This window comes from Cupressus sempervirens, chromosome 3, assembly GCF_028749045.1.
Source record: "Cupressus sempervirens isolate cs-2001-9-10 chromosome 3, ASM2874904v1, whole genome shotgun sequence".
Taxonomy (NCBI): Eukaryota; Viridiplantae; Streptophyta; class Pinopsida; order Cupressales; family Cupressaceae; genus Cupressus; species Cupressus sempervirens.
The window spans coordinates 208,475,641-208,484,656 of record NC_143120.1 but is presented as its reverse complement, the minus strand read 5'-3'; positions in this window follow the sequence as shown (position 1 = coordinate 208,484,656).

Below are 9,016 nucleotides of genomic sequence, written 5' to 3'. Positions count from 1 at the left end.
CAGCTTCCAACATCCAGTAGCATGCCTATGGTTAGTTCTACAGGAGAGATTCTTCCCCCTCCTTGCACAAAGATTATGTCTCCTTTTAGAGGCGAATCGGGTGGCTTCTAACTACAAGATTTTTACTTGGCTTCTATTCCAATTAATTTTGAATAGCTCCATAAGTGGAGTTGAGACCAATAGCCCACACCATCATCTAAGAGTGCACACACTTTCTTAGCAAGACTGGGGCCGACATTGGCCAATGCAATAGATAGAGCTTCCCCTTGATATGTGATATCAAGAATCAAGGGAAAGAAATTAATCTAGCTTTGGAGTCTTTTTCTCTATAAAGAATCTTGATTATAGTGAGTTGGAATCTCTGGTGAAAGGAGTGTTCTCACTTGGGTCATTCCCAGAGGTTAGATCACTCTGGTAGGCCCTCGAAAGGATTGACTTGGACTAGTAGTTCGATCGCGAGGGTCAAAGTTTTTAATTTCCCTCAAGGGGAAAGAGCATACTCCTCTACCTTACTTTCTCACCCAAACACATAGAACAAGTTAATTTTTCAACTTAGGTTAATCAATCCAAACTTTTCCTTTCTCAAGATTCTAATTCCCCAAAAGAAAATCATCATCCCTTCATAGAAAACAATCTATACTAGAGAACCACGAAGCTACTTTCCTTCTTCAGAATGCCATCTTTTAGAAGCATCAGAATGCCACGAGAGAAAATGATGTGCTACATGAAGACTTGCACAATGGGGCACTTTTTCACATGATACAGTTTAAAACTTCGCATGAGAATTTCAAATCCTCGTGCAAAAATAGAATGTCTCATGTGAAGATTCAAGTGACTGTATGGAATAGTACAGATAGAATGCCAAAATAATAGAAAAAATGTAGATGATGCTAGAGAAATTGATTTCCTTGGCCCCATAGTGGGTGCTAGAAATGTATATGTGTAAATGTGGCCTCTATTTAACACACACACTTCAACATGGTCTTTATATGTGGATTCATCCAGGAATGAACATGAAATTGTTCACCAAGAGGAGTCTTGCAAGATGACTTATTGCCTTCTATTTAGGTGGATTTTGCTTGCTTATGCTCTTAGATTTGAGGTATATGCAATTAGACCATGCTAGAACAAAGGGTTTAAATGTGATTAAGCCTATATGAGTGCAATTGTTCTAAATGTTATGCAAGCATTTATCTAAATAATAAAAGAAATTAAACTATATGTAATGCATTGTTTAATCCAAATGATACTAAGATGTTAAGCAAAAGCACATATAAGACATATAAAAATGGATATGCAATTCAATAGCAATTCAATAGGCATAAAAATTTGACCTCTATAATGAGGAATTATGAGTCCCTTAAATAGAATGCAGGAGTGAATCAATGGTCATGATCAACCTTAGATGAATAGTTAGGATTAGATAGAAGTTTCAGTTAAATGGAAACTTTCTTGTGTGGGTGAAGTTAACTATTTTAGATCTAAGTGTGATAAGTAGTTAACAAACTTGTCATAAGTGTGAAAGCAAGTTAACTAGATTGATTCCAATTTTGAGAGGTAGTTCACTCAAACTTTCCATTTAGAACTGAAGAGAGAATTTATTTAATAAGTGAGATATCAGCTCATAAATGCCTTTTCTATTTTAATTGAATAATCATATTCAATTAATTAAAATAAGCATAATTATTAAATTAAATAGATTTAATCTTTTAGTACATTAGCCTTAGGTGATAATTTAATTTAATTAAAGTGTGAATACTTAATAATTAAATTAAATCTTAATCAGTAGGTTTAATATGACTAATATGAGTCAATACTTTGGGAATTAAATAGAGAGTATGATTAATGTAGATTTAGGTTTTCTCCATTTGAAAGTTAAGTCAAGTAGTGACAATCAAAATGAGAATTTCCTAATGAGATAGGTCTTTAGGGTTGATCAGAAATAGACTAGAATTGGTGATCAAGGCAATCAACCAATTTTGGGGTATTACAGTCGCCATGATGCCATTGTTGGAAATCTAATTGAAAAGATCATTGTGAGAAGAATATTGAAGATAAAAGAGGGAGATTTTTGTTAAAAGAATGTTTTCAATCATTTTTTTTCATCCATGTCAAACTTGTTATGTGTAGGAATGACAATTTCTTATAAAATCCAAGTACTACCACTTAGTTGTTTGATGAAGAGGATTTGATCAAAAAGATGTATCAAGAGTACCTAAAGGGAAGGTTGAGTTATGATATTGTAATGAAGTGCAAGGATAAATTAAGATAATGGTTAAATGATGTATTGATAACATACTCAAAGATACAACGGTTAGTCACACTTAAAAATATTGGAGGAAAAAGTTGTAACAAAGTTGATTGCAAAGTTTAAACTAAGTTCATTAGTAGGTGTCAAGCAAGCTAGTTGAAGATGAGAAAAATTTTAGTTGGAGCCAAGTAAATGAAAAATCTAGTGTGTTCTAAGTGATGTTCAAGTGATGAGCAAAGTAACAGGTGTCGAGCATCAAAAAATCCTAGTTGGCATGTAGTGAACTTTAGGTGTTGAGCATTAGTAAAATGTTGCAGGTGCTAAGTAGCACAGTATGTGCCGAGCACTAGTATTTCAATAGTGCTAAGCTACTACATTATTTTAAATGATGAAGATTTTCCAAATCTAAGCTGAAAAAGTTGTTGCCTTGAATTTTGTGAACTAGTTGGACGATAAGAATGATGAGCTGATGGCACAAAATTCTATGTAAACCATTTTTGGGTGAATTCAAAAGGATTATTTAGGAAGTTTCTAGAAGAAACAAAATATCGGTTAGATACAATGAATCCTACCTAATCCGTATGAATTGTAATCAAAAGAAGGAAGAATCGAGTAGGAAAAGAAGTTCTAGACTTTTATTTAAGGAGTCATGGACCAAGAAGCATATGCTACTACTGGAGTGCCAAAATTGTGAAGTGGTTAGAAGGGTGTTAAGGAGAAGACATCTAGGAGAAGGAAGAGCATAGAGGGTCTACTTCTACAAGTGGTCAAAGAAAGATGATTGCACTGGTACATTAAGCATGGAGACTCAAGGAGACTAAGCTTGAAAGGAGGGCAAGTTGTCAAGGGTTGCAGAGATTGAAGGCCAAGAAATGATATGAGCTGAGAAATGATCTAAAATCTACAAGTTAAGTTGTATGTTGTAATCAGGTAAAAGATTTTCTAATACTCTCTATCAATTGTATTAGATATGAAAATCCTATGGACTTAGGTTGGTTTAATAGCCATTTGTAAATCCTTTAATTGGGTGGCATTCCAAGTGAATGTTCTAAAGTCCTCTAACGAGGCCCACTTCTAATAGGGTGGTTAAATCCTCTAACAAGGTCACATAATAGTGTGTTGTAAGCCTTTAATAGGGCAACCCTTTCACATGGCATCACTTTAGAAGAGTGCAATTTGAGTAGTATGTTATTGGTGGTTTTTCCCAAATTGGGTTTCCACATAAATCATTGTGTTATGTGTTGATCTTTTTATGTGTTATGCTTGCATCTTGATTTATACTAACTTGTTGAATAGGAAAGTTTTAAGCTTGGATGAGTCAATGGTTGAATGGGCTCACTACATTTAGTGAAAATTTTTGAATAGGACATTCAGACATTGAAAAATTTGAATAGGACATTTGGACCTTAAATAACTAATTTACCCCCCTGCCCCCTCTTAGTTATTCTAAAGCATTTTTAACAATTGGTATCAGAGAATCTACTAATTTAGTTTCAAGGTACTAGAAGTAGTAAGATCAAGATTTCCAAGAGAGAAGTTCCCAAGCACAACAAAGATAAGTTCATTGAATGGTGGAGCCTAATGAAATTGTACCTTGGATATATAGGTGACTATGCACAAACCTCAATTGGAATAGAACATGTGAATCTAGCTAGACCTCTTACTGTAGATGATTTGAACAAAAGGAAGGAGCACAATTAGGAAATGCTACAAATTTCCTATGCATTCAGCTATGCAGAATATGATAACATCAAAGATTGTGACATTGCATTCAAGATGTAGAAATCCCTAATAGATATCTATGGAGGAGATCAAAATGTCTAGAGAGAAAAGAGATAAAGCCTCAGAGGAAAGTTTGATGACATGAAAATGGAGGAAGGTGAAAATGTTGCTCAATATGCTACTAGAATGAAAGAAGTGGTAAGTGCAATAAGGAGTTTGGTTAGTCAATTGGAAGAAGAAATTATCAACAAAAAATACTTAGGAAATTTTCTCCCTATCTATGTTATTAGAGTTTTAGCCATCCAAGAGCTAAGGTGTGTGCAAGGAAACACAATAACCTTTGAAGGAATTGTGGGAAGACTTACTGCATTTGAATTATCAAACTTTCACAACTATAGACCTAAGAACCTTGACTCTACTTTCAAGGCCAAGTTGACAATAAAAGACACTAAGGAGGAGACATCAAGAAAGAAGAGAAGAAAAAGAAAGTATGCATCTAGTGATAGTAACATAGATGAAGAAGATGTGGAATAGTTAGAAGCACTACAAGCTAGGAGATTCCATAGAGGCAAAGGTAAATTCAAGGGTAAGCTCCCTATCATATGCTTCAATTTCAATGAAGTAGGTCATATTGCTACAATATGTACATAGACGAAGAACTATAAAGAAGGAAACATGTACAAGAATAAAAGAGAAGATAATTGCAAAGACTATAAGGACAAAGGAAAAAGATGCTACATTGTTGAAGAAGATTCTAATGAGAATGATGATGAATTAGTCTATGTGGCCATGAAGGATGAATTAGATAGCAATGAAGATGAAGCAACAACATTGGTAACTCGTGTGAACAAAAATGACAAGTGGATCATAGACAGTGGTTGTTCACATCACATGATAGGAGATAAAAGTAAATTCATTACCTTTACTCAGTATGATGAATAGATTTGGAAATGATGCTTCACATCAAATCAAAGGGAAAGGTTCCATTAAACTTACAAAGAAAATTTCATGTGAAATTGCATACTATGTTAAAGGATTGAACTACAACTTATTGAGTGTATTATAGTTAGGCAATGTAGATTGCAAAGTAGAGTTTGGAAACAAAATTGCGAAGATCTATGACATTGATGGAAATTTGATAGGAAAAGGTGAACAAACTAAGAGTAATCTATTTTACCTAGATATGGAAGATGCAACCTGTCTTGTTGTTAGACTTGATGATGTATGGTTGTGGCATAAAAGGTTGTGTCATGTTAAATTTAACAATCTGATTAGCATTAGCAAAAACAAGTAGGTTAGAGGGTTGCCTAAATTGAATAAACCTAAAAACACAATGTGCAAACAATGTCAACTAGGGAAGATGACTAAGTCTAGCTTCAAAATCAAAACATACACTTCTAAAGAAGTACTAGAGCTAGTCTATATAGACTTATGTGGTCCAATAGAAGTGCAAAGCTAGCTTGGAGAAAAATACATAATGCTATTTGTAGATGACTATTCAAGGATGATGACTTCTATTTTTTTAAAGAAAAAATGTGATGCATTTAAAATGTTTAAGTGGTATTTGGCTTGATTTGAGAAGGAAACAAAGAAAAGTTTGAAATGTCTAAGTTCAGATAGAGGAGGTGAGTTTACATCAAAAGAATTTGAAATATTCTATAATGACAAAGGCATCAAAAGGAAAACATTAGAACCTAGAACTCCACCTTAGAATGATATTGCTAAAAGAAAGAATAGATTAGTGATAAACTATGTAAGAACTTTGATGATGGAGAAAAATGTTGCTCTAAAATATTGGAGAGAAGTTTTAAGTACTACTATTTACATCACTCACCTAATGTGAAACATTTCAAAGTATTTGGTTGTAAATTCTATATTCTTAAAGATACCAGAAATGGAAAGCTTGATGCAAAGAGTGATGAAGGCATATTCCTTGGATACTCCACTAGAAGTAAGGCATATAAGTGTTTGAATACAAACACTAACAAGATTGTTTAGAGTGCAAATATAAATTTTGATGAGCATGCAAAAGTCCAGGTTGATGAAACTAAGCAATCAGAGGATTATAGATCCTTTGTATACTTCTATGAAGGAATGACTATTGAATACAATGCTACAAATCAAGTTGGGAATCAACAACAAATTTTAGTATCAATCAAGTCACACCTAGTGAATGTTAAGCTGCATTTAGAAGCCAAGTTGTAGGATGTAGAAAATGCACATTCTGATTTTGAAACTAGTACACATGAAAGAGATGATGAAATACTAGATGAAGAAGAACAAAATGACTCTGAAGTTGAAGAATCAATCATGGAAAGAAGGAAAAAACCAAGATTGGCCAAATATGTAAGAAGAAATCACCTTGTAGATCAAATCATTGGTGAAAATGATGCTAGACCAATGTCAAGGAACAAACTTAGGAATGAATCATGATTGTTTAGCAAGGTTGAGCCCAAAATAGTGAAAGATGCACTACAAGATGATGACTGGTATAAAGCTATGGAAGAGGAGATAGATCATATTGAGAAGAACAAAACCTAGGTCATAGTTCCTAGACTAGCTAATAAGAATGTAATTGGTACCAACTAGGTGTTTAGGAAAAAACTTGATGAGAATGGTGAGATAACAAGAAACAAGCTAGACTAGTTTGCCAAGGCTATACATAAGAATAAGGACTGGATTATGGGGAAACATTTGCCCCTATTGCAAGAATAGAATGGGTAAGAACATTACTTACATATGTTGCTTACAAAAGTTTCAAAGTCTATCAAATGGATGTGAAGTCTACTTTTCTAAATGGTATACTAGAAGAAGAAGTCTAAATAGAACAAGCAGAGAGATTTGTTGATGCCAAGAATAAGGATATGGTTTGCAAGCTACATAAAGCACTTTATGGCTTGAAGCAAGCACCTAGAGCATGGCATGAGAGACTACACAAATACCTTGTGAAGATAGGATTTGAGAGAACAGATGACAACAAAAACTTGTATATCAAGGCTAAAAAAGGTAAAGATGTTTTGATATCTGAAATCTTTGTTGATGATATAATATTTGGAAGAAAAGATTCTCTATATGGTGCAGGAGCACATTAAATACAAGAACATGGAAAATTTAAGATTCATTATTTGTGATATTAAATACATTTGAGTCATTAATATTGTATTTGGGTCAAGTTGTAAAGGCTATGAAGCCATTTTTGTCAAAAATGTAAAAGTTGCGTAAAAAGTTGTAAAATGCAACATTGAGAAAGTTGCTAATAATAGAAAAATGATGTAAAAAGGTATATGGTTGGTCTTGGAGGTAGTTAGGAAGGTTTTTAACTGTCACATGGATATAAAAACCATTTTATGGTCGAACCAAATCAATTTGGAGAAGAGGAAATACTTTGATACATTTTTGGTGCATTTTATTGTTGTGGTTTTGATTGGTTTTCAGTTTTAGTGTTGGTTCTAGGTATTGTACGGCCATGTACAGTCTGGAAACCATATAATATAGTAATGGATATATATTATGATGAATCCTTCTTCTCATGCTTTTGGTTTGGTTTAATTTTATGAAGAAATGAATAAGTTATGGGTATTTTGGTGAAAGTGGATGTTTGCAGATTTGAGATTCGTTGAATACAGTCATGTTGTAGCGTGTTATGCGGACATATTTTGTAGACTCAAGATCTCTAATGATATTTTTTGGAAATATATGTGAACTAACTTTCATTTCCAACTATTTTGAATCATTTTCATTTAGATTTGGAAAAGTTATGATGATTTGAGTGAAAACTGGTTTTTAGATATATCCATTCAAGATGAAGGCAGGGATTTGTGCTTGAAAAATTATATATGAATGGGAAAAATAAATGGATTACAGATTTGGAAACTAGAATCATAGATGGATAATGTGGAATTGGTTTGAGATTATTTGAATTTTTTTTGTGAAAGATATTTGATGCCCTAGGCAGGGTTACCAGTTTTGGTTCTGGTTTATGACAGAGAAAATGGGTCTTGGTTTAGAGTATGTAATTTATAATCTGATTATTGGATTGGTCTTAGATTTGGATATGTTTTAGAATTACTAATTTTGAACGACTCCACAAAATTTTTTTTCAAGAAGATATATATAACTGAAGTTATAAACAATGCAATCAGACATAGAAATCTGATTGTGTGAGTGAAGATGTTGTCTTTATCAATGTATAATGTCAGGGTTCTTTGTTGTAATCTTTGAGATGTTCTTGGTTCCTTGAGGGTGTACCAACATATTGTGAATCCCTTGAGTTGAACTAAGATTCCTTGAAGATAAATACAGAGGGCTCTGCATCAGATTGGTATCAGAGCACAGAAGATTCCGAGCGTGTGGAATGATAGAATCTACACCAGGCAGTGTTGGGTTGTTTTGAATTCTTGTTTTGAGGTTTGTGGTTGCAGAATGGTGTTGGTTCACTCAGCTGCAATGGGTGGACAAGAGAGGTCTACCAAAGGATCATAGGAGATGATCCAGGGCCAGAGAGGATGGTCCTTTGTGTGTCGCCAATAGACTGGGGAGAGAGGCATGATGGGACTCCCAGGTGAGGGACAAGAGGTTGTGATGTAGCATGGAGGAGTGGACTGAGGAATGAGAAGCACCATAGAGGCAACTAGCATAACTCCATTGATGGGAGTCATTAGTGAAAGAGATAGGAAAGTGGAGGAGGCAGAGATCCATTGATGATGGTGAAGAGTCAAAGGAAAAGATGAGGATTTTGATCTAATATTTTTTCTTGCAGGTTATTGATTCCATGTTTCCAAGAGACTTGGAAACTTTTCAAGTTTGGGAGTATGGTGTAGGAGCACATTAAATACAAGAACATGGAAAATTTAAGATTCATTATTTGTGATATTAAATACATTTGAGTCATTAATATTGTATTTGGGTCAAGTTGTAAAGGCTATGAAGCCATTTTTGTCAAAAATGTAAAAGTTGCGTAAAAAGTTGTAAAATGCAACATTGAGAAAGTTGCTAATAATAGAAAAATGATGTAAAAAGGTATATGGTTGGTCTTGGAGGTAG